This window comes from Dermacentor variabilis, chromosome 1 (assembly GCF_050947875.1).
Source record: "Dermacentor variabilis isolate Ectoservices chromosome 1, ASM5094787v1, whole genome shotgun sequence".
Classification (NCBI taxonomy): Eukaryota; Metazoa; Arthropoda; class Arachnida; order Ixodida; family Ixodidae; genus Dermacentor; species Dermacentor variabilis.
In genome coordinates this window covers 101,640,177-101,662,126 of record NC_134568.1, presented here as the reverse complement: position 1 = coordinate 101,662,126, position 21,950 = coordinate 101,640,177, and the positions used below count along the sequence as shown (strand labels likewise).

General features: G+C 45.5%; 1 protein-coding gene across 1 annotated transcript in view; it reads left to right on the top strand.

Moving 5' to 3' along the window:
- The window catches only part of ftz-f1 (ftz transcription factor 1), a 370,978-nt gene that overhangs the window by 74,390 nt on the left and 274,638 nt on the right, over positions 1-21,950 (top strand). The window lies entirely within an intron of this gene.

Sequence of the window (21,950 nt, the reverse complement as noted above, 5' to 3'; positions counted from 1 at the left end):
TATTCACAGCGTGTTTACAGCAGGTATTCAGGGCCCTGGATTGGGAAGAATTGGGGATAAAAGTTAATGGAGAATACCTTAGTAACTTGCGATTCGCTGATGATATTGCCTTGCTTAGTAACCAAGGGACCAATTGCAATGCATGCTCACTGACCTGGAGAGGCAGAGCAGAAGAGTGGGTCTAAAAGTTAATCTGCAGGAAACTAAAGTCATGTTTAACAGTCTCGGAAGAGAACAGCAATTTACAATGGGTAGCGAAGCACTGGAAGTGGTAAAGGAATACAGCTACTTAGGGCAGGTAGTGACGGCGGACCCAGGTCATGAGACGGAAATAATCAGAAGAATAAGAATGGGCTGGGGTGTGTTTGGCAGGGATTCTCAGATCATGAACAGCAGGTTGCCATTATCCCTCAAGAGGAAAGTGTATAATAGCTGTGTCTTACCAGTACTCACCTAAGGGGCTGAAACCTGGAGGCTTACGAAAAGGGTTCTACTTAAATTAAGGACGACGCAACGAGCTATGGAAAGAATGATGGGTGTAACGTTAAGGGATAATAAAAGAGCTGATTGGGTGAGGGAACAAACGCGAGTTAATGACATCTTAGTTGAAATCAAGAAAAAGAAATGGGGGGGGGGGCATGGGCAGGACATGTAATGAGGAGGGAAGATAACCGATGGTCATTAAGGGTTACGGACTGGGTTCCAAGGGAAGGGAAGCGTAGCAGGGGGCGGCAGAAAGTTAGGCGGGCGGATGAGATTAAGAAGTTTGCAGGGACAACATGTCCACAATTAGTACATGGCCGGGGTAGTTGGAGAAGAATGGGAGAGGCCTTTGCCCTGCAGTGGGCGTAACCAGGCTGCTGCTGCTGCTGCTGATGATGATGATGATGATGCTGTTTTAATGGGGAAAGCCTTAGATGGCTCATGGGTTGAAAAATATGCCGTACGGCGTTGTGGCACTAAAATTCAAGCGCATGCGCCGGTATTTCTTTATCTATTAAAAGACAAAAAACGCTCGATTAAATCTTTGCGCCTTTAACGGACACCCTTCTAAATAATCAGTGTGGCCACAAAAGTGTCTGCTGTGCTTTTCCGGGTTGTGTTGATATTTGCCCAGCCATGTACACGTGTCTTATGACGCTTTGTGGAGTATAAGCAGTATAAGTACACCTGCGAGAACTGGAAATAAATCTGTTGCTAAAAGGTGTAGCGCTGTGTGTTTGTCTTATTTGCCTTTCCGTGACCCTCTCGTTCTGCCTGCGCTACAAAAAAAGTAGAAGGCACCATATATACAAGCCCATGCAGCTACCCTTGTCGATTAAAGTGTTAAGAGGAAGCTTTAGCTCGGGTGCTCCTATCTAAATACATGTAAAAGGAGAACTCGTTTTTCTCGGCAGCCAGTGTACCAAATTTGACGGGGTTTGTTGCATTTAAAAGAAAAACCTAAAATCTAGTGACTGTTGGTTTCGAATTTTCGATTTAGGTTCTCAATCTCTTATTAAAAATTGGCAAAAATCGAAAATTTTCAGAAAACGAAACTATCAAGTTTACAACTCCGTATCTCAGCAAGAAAAAATGATATTGCAATTCTGTGAATTGTATCTGATAGTACATCTAAAGCGGACAAATTTGACATCTTACACATGAATCTCAAAAAATTTCTTAATATGTAATTACAACTTTAGCAGAACCCTCGTAAACAACGTAACAAATTCACGTAAGATGCAAAATGACATATAAAATTTGTCCGCTTTGAATGATCTAATGTATGCCGTATAAAGAACCGCGATATCTGTTCTTGATGCAGAGCTATGAATTTGTAAACTTCGTGCTTCTATTTTTTTCAAACTTATGGATTTTTGAAAATATTTTGAAAAGAATTCAAGCCCTAAATCAAAATTCCGCTTCCAACAGTCACTAGAATTTAGCTTTCTCTCTCAAATGCAAGAAATTTCATTCAAATCGGTCCAGGGGTTATCTCAGAAAAGCGTTTTTGCGCTTTTACATGTATTTGAATAGGCCGCGTCGGAGTTGGGCCCGAGCTAAAGCTTCCTCTTAAAGAAAAATCATTCAGTGAACCTGCGCATGCGTCTTAATGGTTTTCATGGACTTGACCGTTCTAACGTGCTGAATAACCACGCAGAAGCAGTGGCGTTGTCTAGACGACTGAAAGAGAGAAGAACAAGTAAAGAGAGAACAAGTAATCGGAAGTAACAACGCCTTCGAATGAGAATGTCAGAGTTATTGGATGAACGTCTCGTGAGCGCGCAGGCTTTCGCCTTCATCCTCTTTAGCGTGTACTGAAGTAACTGTCAGTTTCTTAAAAATTATGTTTCTTAATTCGATGTTGTGCACTTTCGTTGTGGTATATCGCCATCTTCGAGTTGAAAACATGCTGTGCCAGAAAAACAGACAAGGCGGGCGTAGAACAGCTTTCGAAGCGTTACAGGTACATAAAAACTTCTTTCACGATTTGTGTATGAAATTCTTACATTGTTTTATTATTATTATTATTATTATTATTATTATTATTATTATTATTATTATTATTATTATTATTATTATTATTATTATTGTTATTATTATTATTATTATTATTATCGTTCTTTCGAGTTCACGTTTGCTTTCTATCCACTTCAGCGCAGTCCACCTTTAGGTAGACTGCACTAAATGTTGAATGTATTTTTCTTGTAAGAGAGCTTGTATGCTAATAAACGTATTGTGGCGCAATGTAAGACATGTGGAAGAAAAAATAATCATAGTTTCGCCATAAGAGCGAAGAAAGTGGATGCGATAGCAACATGTTAGAATATTACACGAAGTGTAAGACTCGTAGCTGTAGTTCCAGTGTGAATTGAAGTAAACGTAGGCTGGACTAAGTAAAACAAGAATTGTTAATTGTGCTGTTTGAATCTGTCATCGGACAATTCCATTGATGTGGATTAATTAAAGCCAATTTCTTTGATAACGACCTTGTCACCACTTTTCCGTATCGGGTATGCTTCAGATTTCTTGCCTGGGCCGATCCCGGAGGTAGCGCACAGCCGCGCCAATAAAATTGGTGTGAGCTCTATTATTGTTCTGTGCTTTTAAATTTAGGTCTGAGAAGACTTAAGATAAAAGGGATGCGCTGTCGGTGTTTTGTTTCATGACATTTGTTTGTGGGTTCCCGTTCTCAAAATTCTGAGGAATAATTTGTCAAGAATGTAAGACCTGGTGTGAGCAATTTTAGTGACAGAATGGTGTGTCAATATTACCACATTTACCGCATGATGTAGCATGACGTGGCATATAGCATACATATACCTAAATATATACGGAACCTCACGGCGACGGCGAAGGCAAAAATTCGCTTGGAGTGTCCATATATTTGATATCGCAATAGAAAGGAGACGACAGAAAGAGCGCCATGTCGAGCGCCATGAAATGACGCTCTTTCTTTCGTTTCCGTTTTTTCTTCCGTATGTTATTTTGCATTCCGCCACAATGCCTTTGTTAGCTACGCATCAACTCGCTCAACATAGTACCCTGCTACAGCTTCTGTGCATTTTGGAGGTTCCTTTCAAAAACGTTGTGAATGGCATGTTTAATAATAGATCCTGTTTTCCGAATGCCTTCACGGTTCACGAATAGGTAACGTGGTAGAGGTAGAAAGGGGATAGAGGGGAAAGGGGAGCTTACAAGAGTATGTATGTATGTATGTATGTATGTATGTATGTATGTATGTATGTATGTATGTATGTATGTATGTATGTATGTATGTATGTATGTATGTATGTATGTATGTATGTGTGTGTGTATGTATGTATGTATGTATGTATGTAACATAATAGACAGGGTATCTCAACTATCATGCACCAAGATTTAAATATATGCAAGTGCCACGTAGCTGGACAGAACCGAGGTAATGTTGTTTGCCGTCGCTAGGAGATACTGAGATTATTTTTGTCGCATTCCGCCTAATCGCTCAATTCATCATCATCATCATCATCATTATCATCATCATCATCAGCCTAGTTACGCCCACTGCAGGGCAAAGGCCTCTCCCATACTTCTCCAACTACCCCGGTCATGTACTAATTGTGGCCATGTTGTCCCTGCAAACGTCTTAATGTCATCCGCCCACCTAACTTTCTGCCGCCCCCTGCTACGCTTCCCTTCCCTTGGAATCCAGTCCGTAACCCTTAATGACCATCGGTTATCTTCCCTCCTGATTACATGTCCTGCCCATGCCCATTTCTTTTTCTTGATTTCAACTAAGATGTCGTTTACCCGCGTTTGTTGCCTCACCCAATCTGCTCTTTGCTTATCCCTTAACGTTACACCCATCATTCTTCTTTCCATAGCTCGTTGCGTCGTCCTCAATTTCAGCAGAACCCTTTTCGTAAGCCTCCAGGTTTCTGCTCCATATGTGAGTACTGGTAACACACAGCTGTTATACACTTTCCTTTTGAGGGATAGTGGCAACCTGCTGTTCATGATTTGAGAATGCCTGCCAAACGCACCCCAGCCCATTCTTATTCTTCTGGTTATTTCAGTCTCATGATCCGGATCCGTGGTCACTACCTGCCCTAAGTAGATGTATTCCCTTACCACTTCCAGTGCTTCGCTACCTATCGTAAACTGCTGTTCTCTTCCGAGACTGTTAAACAATACTTTAGTTTAGTCTTAATTAATTAATCAACTTCTCAAATATTATAAATAGATTAAATGTGTCAATGAGAAAATTGTACCACGTAGAGCAGCATGAAAAAACTCCGATACAGCATTCCGTTGCTCAATACGTGCTACAAAAAGTGTTTTTCCGAGCACGACAGAAGCCCGCGAATACACGCAAAGTGCCTCGAGCGGCCAGTCGCGCTGCAGTTTTGCGCGTATTGCGTGCACTAGTCCGGAGCAGACGACCGTCAGTTGCTGTAAGGGGCTCGAATAGGCAGGACGTGTGTCGAGTGAGCGCCTCAACACCTTGCAGTGTGGTGAACGCGGTTTAAATCGTGTATCCTGGACTTCAAGGACGTGCGAACTATTGCTAACGGATTTCTCTCTCATTTACCGCTAAATCGCCACTGATTTTCTTTCCCTCTCCGAGGCATTCAGCACGGGCATCCGGTCAACGCGAAGATATATCTCGAGGAAGCAAGCATACGTACTCTACGCGTCCCGTCACATTTCCAGGTAAATCGCACTCAATAAATTAAGGAAAGAGAGTGAGAGATAAAAGTAATTAATAAACGTTCGTCTGTGACATCATTTCTCGGAATGTATCTCGATCTTTTTCGTGATTTTTCGTGACCCAACGTGAATAAACGAAACAGCTGCATTTCCCCGCTATCAGTGGGCGATTAGAATGTATTAAAAAAATACGGAGAAAAAAGTACCTTGCTTTAGAACATATCGCATGCCGGGAACCACAGGAAAGGGAACACGTGTTCTATGGATTCATCCAAAAGTGTGAGTCAGAAGCTCACTCACTGATACACGCCATATCTCGTGCTGAAGTATCTTCGTTACGCCAACTTTTATTTCGTGCACAGTGAAAATTACTGACCTTTTAAAGACAATCTGGTGTTTTTTTTTTTAAATAAATGTTGATGCACCATATACATAGCAGATATCATGTATTCAAGGCTTCTCTATCTCGGATCGGCATATATAGCTGAGAGGAAACGGGACAGTTTCTACTGGCCATTCAAGGGAGCTATAATTGACATATTTTCTAACATCTGGTGTCTTTTTGTGACGTTCTTCTTATCGGCCATATGCCTAGAGGTTGTCTTTGCTGGCTTAATTCTGAGCTCTAGTTGAACCGCGACCCGTAAGTTGTATTTATATAGGTTCCAAAATTGTCGAACTTACGTGTCTCTGCATGGAACACCAGCTATGGCTTTCAGGGAATTGTCAGCGTTTCTTCTATATTTTCATTGTTACCTCGAAACGAAGTCTTTTGAGAGAAAGAGAGAGAGAAAGACAAAAGGATTGGATGTGTGTAAAAGTATTTCCTTGCAATAAGATATTTTTTTAAAAAGCTTGGAATCTCGCTTAGGCTTTTAGGGAGGACCATGGATTGGGGTGAGTAGTGTGCATGGTGCGTTTCGGGGAAGCGGCTTCTTGTTCCACTAGCGGTTTTCGTAGAGGCCTGTAGCACGAGGCCGTGTACTCTCTTGCCCGTGTTTCGCGCTTTGCGAAAGCTGACGTAGAAGCCTTCAGCCTTACGCAAAGGTGGTTGATCATTCGTGGATAAAGCTTATCGAAGTTGGATCGCTGCACATATAGGCCTATGGAACGACGTGTAATTGCGCTTGCAAGGTCCTCCTTCCAGACGCTGTGAAGCGTTCGCCGTTTTGCGTGTTCATCTGATGCGAAGGCGCGCCTCGGAAAGCGGACAGACATCTCAAAAGAGAGATACTCATGGAAGTTGCGGTTTGGTTACATGGTTCCGCCTTAGATAGCAAACCTGTAGCGTGAGCTGCGCTCACCCTCTATTGGATACCGTGCGCGTGTGCGCCCGCACATGCGAGATGCGTGTGACATTAGCCGCGCTCTCGCCCTCTGCAATAAAAATGTATGGCCTCTGTTCTCAAGCAGTGACAGCTCCAATAGCTGGGAGGGGGTTTATGTGCGATTTTGGCATGTTTTCTTCTTTGTTTCTGTTTATTTACTTATATATTTATTTATTGTATCTTCCACCCTTGGCTTATATATTAATGCACGCCCGAGGCCGGCACGAGGTCTAGGAAAAGAAAAGATTTTGGAGGACGTTTAAGCTTCGCCTTTAAGAGTGGAACGCGATATCATTCAAAGATCCCTGACAACTTCTCACGCTTCCCGGCAGCTGCAGCTTATGTAACCGTAACGTTTACCGGGAAACACTGGCGGCGAACGCTATGCACGAAGGCGACCGAAGGAGGTTTCTAGTAGAAACGCGGCCTCTTGCATGGGCCGCGCATGCGCGGAGGCGAGCGCCATCTGTGTGGTGGTGCTGCAAGGAACCGAGCGCAGCGCGCCGCTCTAGGCATGGTAGAAACGCTGGAGAAGGGGTTTGTGTTTGAGTTTCCGCGTAACAAAATTATGTTTTCTGGTATATTCAAATTACAATCCGATGCTATCATGTATGTAGGTTTTGTTTAGGTTGTACTTTACGATTTTTCTGACGCATCTTACTCCGAGGAATTCAGTTAGTTCAGTAACGCCTCTGCGCCACGCGGAGGGTCTGCGTGGTTGTGGTTCAGAATGATTTTCCGGCAAACGATGTCCGACGCCAACACCAGATTTTTTGCGACGCCAAAACCGGATGGAGCTAGCACTACAGCAGATGTGCTTAAAAGTACTTGGAAGACCTTCAGCAATCATGACAGCCGACGCAGCCTTTCGAAAGAGCGAGAAAGTTCGCAAGTGCCTATCGTCTTCGAGAACAGTCTAGCGTTCTCAGCGAGCAGGCGTCGTAGCAGACGACACTTGTAGCATTCCTCTCCAACGCGCTACACTTTCTCACAAAACAAAATTTTTATTTCCATAAATACTAATGAGTATCTTTATATAAGCACATGCAGGGTTGTTATTGCTGTTGTAAAAATAAATATATTATTATTCACTGGCGCTAAATTGGTAACAGAATTGCAGAACAATGCATACGTTGGTGTGCCCTGGTGGTCATAGAGTTTCTCACTATATTACCTAGAAGGATATCTGGCGCTGCTGCGCGGCGGTATTTGTGGTACACTCTAAAAAAAGTTTGCACCCTTTGGGGTGCATATCTGCCACACAACGATAATCGTCATCTGCCTTGATGCGTTTCCTTTTTTGAAAATGCCGCGCCCGCTACTTTCCTGTCGGGAATGCTATGTCATGCTGATAACGCGCATGCCGTTCGTTACTGCAAAGTACCGGGCTCGCAGCGTTAAAGAAAGGAAACGCATCAAGGCAGATGACGGTTATTGTTGTGTGGCAGATATACACCCCAAAGGGTGCAAGCTTTTTTTAGAGTGTATGCATGGGAATGCAGGTATATTGTGACTTCGGATTGGCATCGTTCTCGGAGAGACAGAAAACGTTGAAGACGCGCCTGGCAAGCACGCTTCTGTCTGTCTCAATGATTCATTTTATACTAAAACAGCACGTAAAAAGCGGTTTCAGCTTTATTTACAACACAAAAACCTGTTTTGTCTAATTATGAGAGCTTGTTATTGCATGCACAATCATATGAAACGTAAAAAGCATCAGCGGGCCGCTAAAGTTGGAGGACAGACGACAAGATTCGCGCTCGCTTTGGAACAGTTTGTCGTCTGTTCTTGCTTTTCTTAGCTTGGTTAAGCATTGTAGGTGAATCACTGGAAGATGTAATATGCGTGAATAAAACCTTTTATGAAGATTTTACTTTAAGAACGCGTTATTTGTGTGGCCATATCCACGTTTTAGACGAAGCCTCTTACAACACCAGCCAACACAAGCCTCGCAGGCACATATACCGTCATTCCCATGACAGCACAGCGCCTCTTAGGAAACTTCCATACGCGTTGGCGCCAGATTTCCCTCTAGGTGCTATAGTGAGAAACTCTATGCTGGTGGTAAACCGTGCTTCGATCTCAAAGTCATACAAAGTTTATGTATTGTGCATTATGTAAGATACTGCAGAAATAAAATTAGATTTTACGCGAAAAATATTTTAGTATAGCATCGTTTACTGCGCCGCAAGCAAACTCCACTACACTCTAAAAAAACGTTTGCACCCTTTGGGGTGTATATCTGCCACACAGCAATACGTCACAACACAACAATGATCGTCATCTGTCTTGTCCGCATTTCCTTTCTTTAACGCAGCGAGCCCGGTACTTTCCAGTAACGAACGGCATGCGCGTTATCAGGATGGCATAGTATTACCGACAGGAAAGTAGCGGGCGCGGCGTTTTCAAAAAAGGAAATGCAAGCAATGAAGATGACTATTATCGTTGTGTGGCAGATACACTCTTAAAACGGTTGCATCCTTTGGGGTGTATATTTGTCCCACAACTATAGTCATCTGCCGTGCTTGCGTTTCCTTTTTTGAAAACTCTGCGCTCGCTACTTTCGCGTCGAGAATGCTGCGTCACACTGATAACGCGCATGCCGTTCGTGACTGGGAAGTACTGGGCTCGCAGCGTTAAAGAAAGGAAGCGCGGGCAACACAGATGACGATTATCGTTGTGGGACAAGATACGCCCAAAGGGTGTAATTTTTTCTAAGAGTGTAGATAGCCCAAAGGGTGCACACTATTTTTTTAGTGTAATCGTCACCTGCCTTGCTTGCGTTTCCTTTCTTGAAAACGCCGCGCCCGCTACTTTCCTGTCGGGAATGCCATGTCATGCTGATAACGCGCATGCCGTTCGTTACTGGGAAGTACTGGGCTCGCAGCGTTATAAAGAAAGGAAATGCGGACAAGACAGATGACGTTTCTTGTTGTGTGGCACACTCTAAGAACAGTTTACACCCTTGGGCTTGCCCCTTCTGCCACACAAAAATAATCGTCATCTGCCTTGATGCGTTTCCTTTCTTTATCGCTGCGAGCCCAGAACCTTGCAGTAACGAATGGTACGCGCGTTATCAGCATAGAACAGTTTACACCCTTTGGAGTGCCCCTTCTGATAACGCGCGCGCCGTTCGTCACTGGAAAGTTCCGGGCTTGCAGCGATAAAGAAAGGAAACGCATCAAGGCAGATGACGATTATTTTTGTGTGGCAGAAGGGGCAAGCCAAAGGGTGTAAACTGTTCTTAGAGTGCAAGATACGACTCAAAGGGTGTAAACTTTTCTCACCGCCGTATTCAGAAATGCGTCTTAACTTGAAGCTCACGCTTGACTTGAAATAAATGACACCTGGTGCGAACTCGCCCAAGACGCTCATCGCGTTTCTGTTGGTGCGTTCACGACAGGTGTCAGTTAAGTCAAGCATGGGCTTCAAGTTAGGATGCATTTCTGAATACGGGGGTTAGAGTGTAGTCTAAAGACCGAAGTCAGTCCGAAGCCTGTACTTCCCATCATTCCCATGTAGGTTGAGGCAACGCTCAGGAGAGCCCCCGTAGACATTAGCGCCACATTTCCCTGTAGGGTGTTTATTTACAAAAACTATGCATATATCCCAAAGGGTGTAATTTTGCTTAAGAGTGTACTTTCCTGTCGAAAGTGCTGTGTCACGCTGATAACGAACAAGCCGTTCGTGACTAGGAAATACCGGGCTCGCAGCGTTAAAGAAATGAAATGCGAACAAGACCTATGACGATTATTGTTGTGGGACAAGATAAGCCCCCAAAGGGAATAAACCTTTAAGAGTGAATAGTGCGCCTATAAGTACCGGTGTATCGGCTAATAATACTTACTCCGTATCCTCAGACCAATCCGTCAATTGCCCGCGTTGCTGGTGGCCGGTGCGGTGGGCCTATGTTTGCTCGTGTCGGTTTACTTGTACCCATTTATTGCGTTTGCTTAAAGTCGTTTTCTTCCTGCCTTTTGTCCCACCAAAACGCAGGCGGATTGACGCCTGCAAAGGTAGCTTGCAGTCGCTAAGTTCCGGCGAAAGGGTAGGTCAGAAGCTGCTTGCACAAAGTATTTTATACCTGTGAGTAAGTTTACCCACTGGCAAGAAGCTTCGCGCGAATCGCACAAAGGTGTCGCTCGGTAAGTTGTAGAGTGGCAAAGAAAAATAAAAGACTTTGGAAGCGTCACTCCTTTGTTACTGGAAAACTTATACTGTGCAGCATTCAGAATTGCAGCGTCATTTGCGTGAAGCTTGTTGCACCATGGGTGAAATGCTCCGTGCGGGCGCCACCATGCAGGTTTCTTGAAGCTGCAGTACCTAAGTTTACGGGTTCGCGTATTCGACGCGAACCTTCAAAAGTAAGCGCACATCAGACAGATTTAGTAGGCGCCATTTTCTTGTCCTTTCCCGACTCGCACGACGCGTAGTTCTTGACCATAACCCGATTCTTACTCTCTGGAGCGTCTGCAGCCTTGGCCGGAGGAGAGCGAACGAGGTCTCGGGAAGGTAATCCACATTCTATGGTTTTCGCCGGCTCTGCGACCTTCCGGGTTTCCCGCTGGGCGGAAAAAAGAGAAAGAAAGAAAGGCGACCGTTGTCCCTGAAAAGCGAAAGCTCAGATCTGCACTTTCCTTATCTATCCTCGATCACTTAGCGCACTTTTGCGCGAGGTTGAGCAGTGGTGCATAGCACCGCAGCGCATGTGCAATCGGCCCGTGCCGAGCAGTTAAAATCGGCCCAGAAAGCTTTTCCTTGCACTTACCGATATAGGGGGTTGCCCTTCCTTCGGGCGTTTTGGTTTCGATATGCATCTGATCAGCCGGTGTTAAGATTCGCTTATGAGTGCCAGATGACTTTGGCGATATATCGTCGAGAGATTTGACCGCGATGGTCTCACCTTTATAGTGTCTTGCTCTTCATCTATATTTCCTCGTCTGAAGTGCTGGAGGTCGTCCTGTGGCGCTACCTTTCTCACTTCAGGGCTGTTTGAGAGCGCCAGGTACCGCCGCAATCGGTGCTGTCTGCGATCATATCGAAGCCCAGTGCCGGAAGTGCGATAGGGTGTCGGCCTGTTCGGGCGAACCATGCTTCTGGTTTCGCACGTCCTTCAGCCACGATTTCGGCCAGGCACCGCGGTCGGCATCTACACTGGTAACACCAAGGTCGCATGCAAACTGATCTCGCCTTGAACAAACCCTGCGGCATTGGTGTTCGTATACCTTTATAACACTGTCGCCCTTTTCGCTTTGAGCAACGAATGTGCGTGATGCAGATCTGTGTCACATGCGCGGCATACTCAAAATAACGCGCTACCTTTGCTAGCTATCAGTCTTCTTTCTTGGGGCTTGGAGGCACCGCTTCTGCGTATAGCCTCGTGTATGCGTGTATACACTAGGATATGCCCCCCCCCCTTTTTTTTTCATAACCTCGGAGCTTCGTCCGTGCTCTTGAGTTGTTGTTCTTGCTCATCCAAAACACTTCGCCCTTCTCGTTTGACGATAGGACACACGCAACCTGTTGCGAACGGCTAAGTTATATCCGTACAGCTTGGGACGACAGTAATTGGAACATGTGAGCTGTGGCCGAACTAATCCCCCTAGATCTGAAGAAAGGTAGCGACAACTGCCTGCAGCGCATCATGGTTTGTGGTAAGAAAGAAAACAATTTAAATTGCGCGCGGCTAATGCGCCGCGGTTCGCCACTAGGCCATTATGTACACTTGCGATTGTGGAAGCTATGTATGGACTTTGGTTGCGAACGGAGGTTACAAACGGATAACATTTGCATGCGCTGCGCGCGTACGTGGCCTGCTAGCTGCTCCTGGCCCACACCATGGGGGCACGCTGAAGTTATCGTCCATGGTTATTGTCAAGTTATCGTCCAAAAATAAATGGGCAGCTAAAGTGCACAAGTATCTGTACTTGAAAAGCGTGGACACAGAATGGAGGAAGAGGTCAAGAAAGTTGGCAACTAAGTACGAGGTAAGTGACACGGTAAATAGACAACCAGGAGTCATCAGAAAGAGAGAGAAACCGAGACAGTTAATTGGATGCAAAGAATGAAAACAGAAAGTACCATGGAGATTTACAAGAATGAAAAGAAATAAATTAGAAGGGAAAATCTGTACGTTAACACAAAGGGCAGTGCCTTGCTATTTGATGCTCGAGCCGGTTGCCTAAGGACATAAAGATACCGGAGCAAATATTCGGAAATAGATGAGGCATGTGTATGCTGCAGCAGAACATCCGGATACCACTCAGCACATCCTAATAGAATGCGAAGAGATTCACCCAGAGATAACCGTAGGTAACGTACACTTTCCAGAAGCGCTTGGGCTTAAAGTGGACAGAAGCATCAACGGGTCAGCAGTCGAGATAAGCAAGAGACGTTTAGAGTATTGGTAGAAAAAAAGAAAGCAGGGAAGAGATTGATGCGACCGCATGCTTTTCAGCCATATGTAACCCTACAAGGTAGACATGAAAGTTTTAAGGACGAGAAGAAAAGATCCAAGAGATCTAGATAAAATGGTAGACTAGAAAGCACGTATATAGCATACTTGATTAGATCAAATAGGCTAGGTGACTATTTGGTGCCGCCCCCTTTCAAACGGGATGCCGATAAACTGTCATCATTATCACCACCAATTGGGGTCCCAGAGGATTCTAGAGGGCACTGGAATGCAGTTCGGCGACAGTGCCCGTAATCTTAATTCCCTTTGACCTCACCTGTACACCCCTATTACCGCTTCTTATCCTACTATATACTCCGTAGGATCCGTATCCAATAATCTCGTACGTTCATGCGGGATTATTGAAAACATTATCATCCCGGAATATGTGGCATTATTGAATTTTGTGTGCGATCGATTGCTATAGCGCTCCAACCCATTCTATTGCGCATATCACGTCAACGTTAATGGAGGAAACCAAAAATTCGCCTGGCTTCCTTCCTTCCTTCCTTCCTTCCTTCCTTCATTCATTCATTCAGTCATTCCTTCCTTCCTTCCTTCATTCATTAATTCATTCAGTCATTCCTTTCTTTCTTTCTTTCTTTCTTTCTTTCTTTCTCTCTTTCTTTCTTTCCTTCTTTTTCGTTTTTAGGAATTTATGCATGGATTCTTTTTGTGGGTTTCGATTCGGTAAGCATCCGGCGCGCTGACCGGGCCGGCTTGTCACGTATACGCGTCGAACCGCTTGAGCCAGTGACACAAACTGAGAGTTGTTTTGGAGTACAATTGCAATAAAATGATTCCATTAATTTGTCCTCGGGAGTGTGTTAGTGTAGATTTAGCGGGCGGTTACAGGAGGTGGCCCCATTACGCATGTGCAAACCAGTCACGGGGATGCACAGTGGCGCCATGCCCGTGGCGTGTACTGGGTATAACGGAAACATATATTCTTCGCCTGCTCAAGCACTCGGCCTTACATAAAACGTGTCATGACTGAAGGAATTGTGAGAGGTAAGGTAATTGTTATCTTCACCTTGTTGCCGCGATATCGAAATCAAACTGGGAGCAGCAACGTCACCTTGCGAGGACATATTCGCTCAAATTGTGCAGAATTAAGCGGTAACATTTGAGAAAGATATAGCTAGTTTAGCAAATAAAAAGACAGAAAGAATAATAACAATGCTATAAACTAAAAACTTAGTAAAATCAAAAGCGTTTACTAAAATAATATCTGTGGACCAGCTTGGCCCCTTCATCAACGGTGACCACGGTGGCGCAGGGTCTGCGTGGCTATCTTGCGCAGTCGTAATACTTGCTTCGTGCGCCGTCAGAAAGGCCATTGACGAGAAGTCGCTTGTAGAGATTGGGCTCCCGGGCCGGTTGACAATTCGGCAATAAACGTGGTTCTGTAGCTCACTGTGTCGGCAAGCGCTCTTCGGTGGCGGTCGAACGTTGTTCATGTGCTTCTTCACCAATTCCACAACAGCCATTTCATTCACTTTATCATCCACGGCTGAGTGGCCGCCACTGGAAACTGAACATGAACCCTCTCAAGTGAGGCTATAGCTTAGCATGGGCCGGATTACCAGCTATTGCGTTGTATATTATTGGCCTTATTGAGGCTAGAAGAACTGATGAGACTTATACAGTGCTGATTACGGCCACGTCCTCTGCTACAGAGGTCTTCCAGACAAGAGAGAATACACGGTAGGACTTTTAGTCCAGAAGGACATAGTCTGTAACATTGATGAATTCCACAGCATTAATGAGAGGGTAGCAGTCGTCGCAATAAAGCTAAATAGGAGATATAGATTGAAGGTAGACGAGCCAACGCTCCTACCCCCAGTCATGACGATGAACAAATAGAACAGTTTTCTGAAGATTTTTAACCATCAATGAGACAGATGCAAACTCTGTATACTGTAGCCATAGGCAACTTCAATGCAAAAGGAGCAGAAAAATCGGGCTGGGGAACAAGCAGTTGGCCACTACTGCATGAACACTAGTGAAGAGGTGTTGGTAGAATTCGGGGAAAGGACTAGACTCAGAATAATCAATACCTTGTTCAGGAAGCGCAGTAGCACAAAGTGGACCTGGAAAAGCCCTAATAGAGAAACGAGAAATAAAATGTATTTTATACTATCTCCCGATCCCAGCATAGTGCAGGATGTAGAAGCGTTAGGTCGGGTAAAGTGCAGGGACCATAGGTTAGTGAGGTTTAGGATTTCTCTCAATTCGAAGAGAGAAAGAGTGAAATTAGTCAAGAAGAAACAGACTAACCTAGACACAGCAAGGGTAAAAGCAGACGAATTCAGGTTGGTGCTCTCAAACATGCAGCTTTAGAACAGGAAGATGAAGGTAACATAGATGTAATGAATGAAACCGTATCTAGGCTGATTTCAGAAGCAGCGATTGAAGTGGGAGGTAAGGCACCAAGGCAACCAGTAGGTAAGCTGTCCGAGGTAACAAAGGACGTAATAAAGAAACGAACAAGCACGAAAGTGTGCAACTCAAAAGATCAGACAGAATTCGCTCAACTGTCAAAATTGATTATCAAGAAGAAAGTAAGGGATATTCAAAATTATGACGTGGGAAATATTGAGGAAGCAGTAAAAAAAGGCCGCAGCATGAAATCAGTGAAAAGAAAACTTTGAATAGGACAAGGTGTACGCTCTGAAAGGTACGCAGGGTAATGTCACCAATTTCGATATATTGTAAAATCAGCAGAAGAATTCTGTACTCACCTGTACATTACTCGGAGCAGTCATGCTAGCTTCATTCGAAGCAGTTATGAACAGGACACAGAGGCTCCTTATTTAACTAGCGATGAATTTAAAGTTAGAATGGCTTTGCAAGACATATGGCGGGGGAAAGCGGCATGAGAAAAGGGAATAACAGTCGATTTAATCAAACATTGAGGATATATTATGCTTAAAAATAGAGAGTTGTAGAATAGCGTTTGTCGCGCTACGTCCGTTAAACACAAGCACTTTTGCGGGACGTTATGATGTGCATCTCTTCAAGTCTTTTGGTTTAACTTGTGGGAACGCAAACTGAAGAAAGACGTTAACGGATTTCAACCCTTCTGCAAAGACGTTAAAAGACAGGACGCCGTCTGGTGCCTCGTGACAAACGTATCCAAGCCAACACGATCCATTAGCTATAATTGTGTTCTTGCTATAAAAAAAAAAAGGGTTTCTATGCAGGCGCGTCTCGTCAGCCTGCGGACGCTGGAATCGCCGAATGATCTCAGGAATTGGACGCGCTGTGCCCTCATATCTAGCATTTCAGTTGAGCCTTTAGAGGAAGTGAATGCTCATTTCAATAGTTACTGGCGATGAACTAGAGTGACAGCATAGCCATCACGGGAATTCACGGTGAAGCGGGAGCCATGGGTGCCGCGATGTTCGACAACGCTATTTCTTAGCGTCCGTAAACGAACGATAGACTCGCCAAATAACGGACGTTATCACAGCGCACGTAAACCACAGGAACTCAGTAACGTTGGGAGAATGGGACATGAGGACAACGCTGTTTCTTTACATACGCTGTGTGTTTTCGTTTGGTTGCAAACACTATTCTAAAACTGTCTAATATTGCGGCCCCTTATGCGCAGTGCCTCACGAATTTAAGTGTACCAGAGAGCCGGAAGAATGGCAACATTATACTAATCGATAGGGAGGGAGACGTTACAGAATTGAAGAATTATAGGCCCATAAGCTTGCTTTTTGTATTGTATAAAATATTCACTAAGACAATTTCTAATAGCAAAAGGGCAACACTTGACTTTAATCAGCCAAGCGGACAGGCTGGATTCCGGAAGGCATATTCTTCGATGGATCACACCCACGTCATCAATAAGGTGATCGAGAAATCTGTGGAGTACAATCAAATTCTCTATATGGCTTTCATATATTTGGAAAAGGTATTTGATTCAGCAGAGCTACCAGCAGTCATGGAGGCATCGCGTAATCAATGAGTACAGGAGGCGTACGTGAATATATTTGGGAATATCTACCAAGATTCCACAGCTACGTTGATTCTCCACAAGAAAAGCAGAAAATTACCTATCGAGGAAGGGGTCAGGCACGAGACACAATCTCTCCGATGTTGTTAGAGTGGGAAGACTTAGAGTAAGGATCAACGGCAAATCACTCAGGAATGTGCGGTTTGCAGATAACATTGACCTGCTCAGCAACCCTGGGGACGATTTACAAGAAATGATTGAGGACCTTAACATGAAAAGTGTAAGAGCAGGTTGAAGATTATTCTGCAGAAGACAAATATAATGTTCAATAGCCTGGCAAGGGAACAAGAATTCAGCACCGCAAGTCAGCCTCTATAGTCTGTACAGAAGTACGTCTGTCTAGGTCAATTACTCGCAGGGGACCCTGATCATGAGAAGGAAATTTACAGAATAAAAATGGGTTGGAGGGCGTATGGCAGGCATTACCAAATCCTGACTGGGAGCTTACCACTGTCAATGAAAAGTGTACAATCATTGCGTTCTACCTATACTAACATATGGGGCAGAAACCTGGAGGCTGAATTACAAAGAAGCTCGAGAACAAGTTATGGACCATGCGAAGAGTGATGGAACGAAAAATGTTAGGTGTAAGGTTAAGAGACAGAAAGAGAGCGGTGTGGACCAGAAAACAAACGGGGATATGTAGCAGCTAGATCATGTAATGGCGTAGGATCGATAACCGGTGGATCGTAAGAGTTACAGAATAGATGCCAAGGGAAGGGAAGCGTAGTCGACAGCAGAAAACAAGGTGTAGTGATGAAATTAGGAAATTTGCAGGCCAAGTTGGAATCAGCTAGTGCAAGACGGGGGTAACTGGAGATAGCAGGGAGAAGCCTTCGTCCTGCAGTGGACATAAAAAATAAGCTGATGACTATTTTAGAATATCGCGTTTTATTAAGCGAGCAGAAGCGCTGTTGTTCGAACTTGCATGGAGAATGGCGCGTGCGACGAGCGGCTGCCTATATTCTCCTCCATAGTAGTTTACATACCCGAACCCATGCCAGTTAAACCCAACCTAATCTATATGGAAAAGTGACGTATTGAAAATTGACCTACAAGAGACAGGCTAGTCATTCGTACGTCCCAGTAGGCGCATGCATACTTAGTCTAAACTTAGCTCGTTAATTTCGTGTTTTTGAACACTCTGGTACGAAATACTGTAAACAGTACTGCAACGTCTCGAGACGTGCCAGCCATAACCCCCCCCCCCCCCTCGCGGCCCGTCTCCCATCCTACTCTGTATCTCATGCCGCCGCAAGTCCGGCGGGAATAGCCGTGGCGCACGAAACAGGTCTGGGACATAACAAAGCTCCGTGCCAAGGTTAATCTTGCCACCATGTGCATACGTTCCCAGCTCTCACGCCCACCTCAAGCCGTGCGTGCATGTACGTGCCGCAGAGAAAGCTGCACGCCTCACCGTCCCGTTCTCGTGTCCTCGTTGGAATATTGGAATGTGGAGGTTTCGCACGGTTGCGTGTAACCTATGACAGGATGAAATATATTACGGCAGCGCGCGCGGCTGCCTGTGGTGTCTTCTGTCTGTCTTCTTTGACTTTGGAGCTCGCCGCTCCTTACAGTGGTATTCAGTCCAAGCTTAAATAACCGTAAACTCGGGCGGTATCGCCGTACTAAATGCCTAAATAATCTCGTAGTTAAGACGGTGTCCATCCAAACCGTACCTCGCAACTTCCGGCTTCATCACATAAAAAAAAACTGCGCGTGTCATTGAAAGGGGGAAGAGGAGGAGGAAAAGAAGGAAGGAAAGGTCAACTAGACGCACGTCCGGTTTGCTACCATACGCAAGGGAAGTGGTTTAAGTAAAGAAATGATGTGAGATGGAAAGAAGAAAGTACCAGCAATGTAAATAGGTGCGGTTTTCCATAACTTCACGCCTGTAATCGGTCACTGAGGCCAGTCGATTTCATGAAACGTAGCAGTGCCCGTGTAGCCTTGTAAGCGTGCGATGCGTGGGGCCGTGGTCCGAGAATCTTAGTCTCTGAAAATGGTTTGCAATCTAATCGGTTTAACACCCTCCGGAGAACGTCGTGTCCGATCTCATATAGATTACAAAAACAGAACACGTGCTTGATTGTCTCTTCACAGTTGCATGAGTCACAATAAATCGCTGTGTCGGACATTCGAATAAGGAATGAGTAGGATTTCGGAAAAGCCACCCCTAACCAGAGGCGGCACAGTAAAGTTGCATCACGGCGGAAGAAGTTCGATGGAATCTGCAGCTTCAATGTGGGATCCACCGGTGGAGATGGCAGTTGGAGAAAATCGAGGTGTTCCACAAAGTTTCAGTCTTGGTTTGAGCAAGTAAACGGAAACCTCTCGCAGCGTCTGTCTTTGGTAAGGGTATACGAAGTGCCAGGGTTTCTTTATGGGCTGACCGGGCGGCATCATCAGCAAGGTCATTCCGACAATGCCACAGTGCCGCGGAATCCATTGGAAGATGATGTCATGTCCATTTATGAGGGCTTGATGGTGAACCTCTCTGGTCTCACGCACCAGTTGTTCATCGTTGTAAGGCTGACTGCAGACTCTGAAGGGCTGCCTTGGAGTCGCAAAAAACGACCCACTTTCGAGGTTAGGGTTTGTGCGATGTAATTAACAGCGGCACGTAGAGCAGTAAGTTCTGTTTCCGTAGAGGTCGTTATATGGAACACTTTGAACGTAATTGTTACTTGTAAGGCTGGGATGATAACAGCGCCTGTGGAGCTGGTGGCTGAGACAGATCCATCGGTGTAAATGTGCATTCTTTGTTCATGTGCCTCTTTCAGTAATTACTTTGTGAACTGATGTATTGAGCCACTATTGTATGACGGGTCTGCTTCTTAATTCCCGGAGCCGTAAGGCGTACTTGTGGCTGTCGTAGGCACCGCCGGGGTAACAGTGGTCTTGCTGCTGGTGGTCATTGAAAGGAATTTAATGTTGAATTCGAATGGCGGAGTCAGAGCAAGTTTTTCTGCTCCTTTCGGAGCAAGTTTGTTCCAATGGCAGAGTGAGGGCGGGAGTAAGGTGTTCCAATGAGAGAGTCGGTGGGGATTCAGAGCGGGAGTCACTCCGTGGAGCAGAAAAAGATGCTCCGCCAAAATCGGCGGAGTGGACCGGAACTCTGCGTGACGTCTTTCCTTTACCACGTTTGTCTGATGGGAGGCGCCACCGGTCACGACTCGAGAGGAAGCAAAAGCTGCTGCACGCTTGGCGAGATATCCATTCCGCACTTTTAAAAAAACAACAGGTGAAGGGCGCTGAAGAGGCAAGTGACCGGTGCGGCGGTGCTGGGAGCAAACAGCGGAAATAAATGACAACACGCAAGGTATCCTGGGTAACTCTGTGATAGAACTTCCGCTTCCGCCTTGCTCCGGCGGCGCAGGTTGTGTTCCACTCGCGGATCCGGAGGCGTTGCTCTGCGCCAGAGTCGAGTGCTCGCTGGCGGAGTCCGTCGGCTGCTCCGACTCCGCCATTGGAATTCAACATAAGTAAACAGGTGCGGCTCTGAGCCATGGCGTGGCGTGCGCATTGAAGGCGGTGATGAAGGTCAGAAAGCGATATACAAGCATTTCTCTTTAATCAAGTACCAGCTGTCCTTCTTCATTACACCACTGGAAAGCACCGTAGACGGAAGGTTTCTTTAGAGCGCAGCTTTTAGGCGCCCGTTCCTGCGCCGAGCGTTGGCGTAACCGAGTGAACGAGCACAGCGAAAGCGAACGCGAAGCGCAGCGGGGGGGATGCAAGACGCTAGGAGGAAAGTGGAGAGGATGCAGCGCAACCAGAAGGAGGAAAGCGGAGAAGGGTATGGCAAGAGGGTGAGGAGGAAAGCTGAGCGCCGGCACGACCACAGAGTTTTATATAATTACCAGACGGAACTCCAGCGCTGCAATCGTTCAGCCACCATGGGAATGATGGAAAGTGCATGGATTTGTCTGATCTTCTTGCTTGTGGATTCAGACGTTCCTGTGGCTTTGTTGATTGCGCTTTATGTGTCTTCATTGTCGTAAATTTCGAAGCAATCCATACTTGTCAAACTGCAGAAGACGCTGCGAACACGCACAAACGCTACGAATTGCAACGGTTCCGCTTGTCGAGGTAGCCAAATCGAAACGCGCCACTCTTCTCAAGGCACTGGCTTGCCCGTGATAAATTCATAATGCCGTTTTATGTCGCTTGTCGATGCGAGCGTCCGTGGCGTAAAGGTTTCAATATCTGGCTTCTGTGCCGTTAGAATCCTGCCGTCGGACAATTCTAATAATGCTTGTTTATTGATTTATTACGCAGTACTTTGTTGCAAATGAAGAATTTCCAAATTCACTAAGCCGTTTGAAGCCAGAAGGATGAAGTTTAGGCAAATCCATCTACTTCCCATAATTATCATGCTGGCTGAACCGCCCCCATTGCAGTTCCCGTAGACACCAGGGCCAGAGTTCGCCTTAGTAATTATTGAATGAAAGTCTTACGCTTTCATACGTTTCTGTATACATACGCTTTCTGTATGAGCAATGAGCGACGGAACCGGTGGAAATGCTTCGTCTGCCGCTGCTGCTGAACGAGCTGCCCGAGCAGAGGCTCAGCGACGCCGCCGAAAACACCTTGTCGTTCAGAATGAAATTCTTTGCCATAATATATCGCGAATTCAAAACACCTAAACAGCTGCACATTAGGGAGTATCGTATTTTTTCTCAGCCTTTCATATCCCACCACAGTGCGCCGCAGGCGCGATGGAATGACCGATGGCCATGTTTTTGACTTGCGGCTTCTGTGGTCCTTATCTCTTGTTGTGATTCGAACGGTAATTATGCGCCAACGTATGTGCGTCTCAAGAGATAGTTTCATTTTTGTACATAAAAACGTTAGGTGTCACAGGCGCGCCTCGTCAGTAGTGAACACCAAACACGTGGGCATCAATCACCCTTTCGAGGCGTCGAGACTTCGCCAGCGGCCGCCGGAAATGCGCTACAGGTCAATG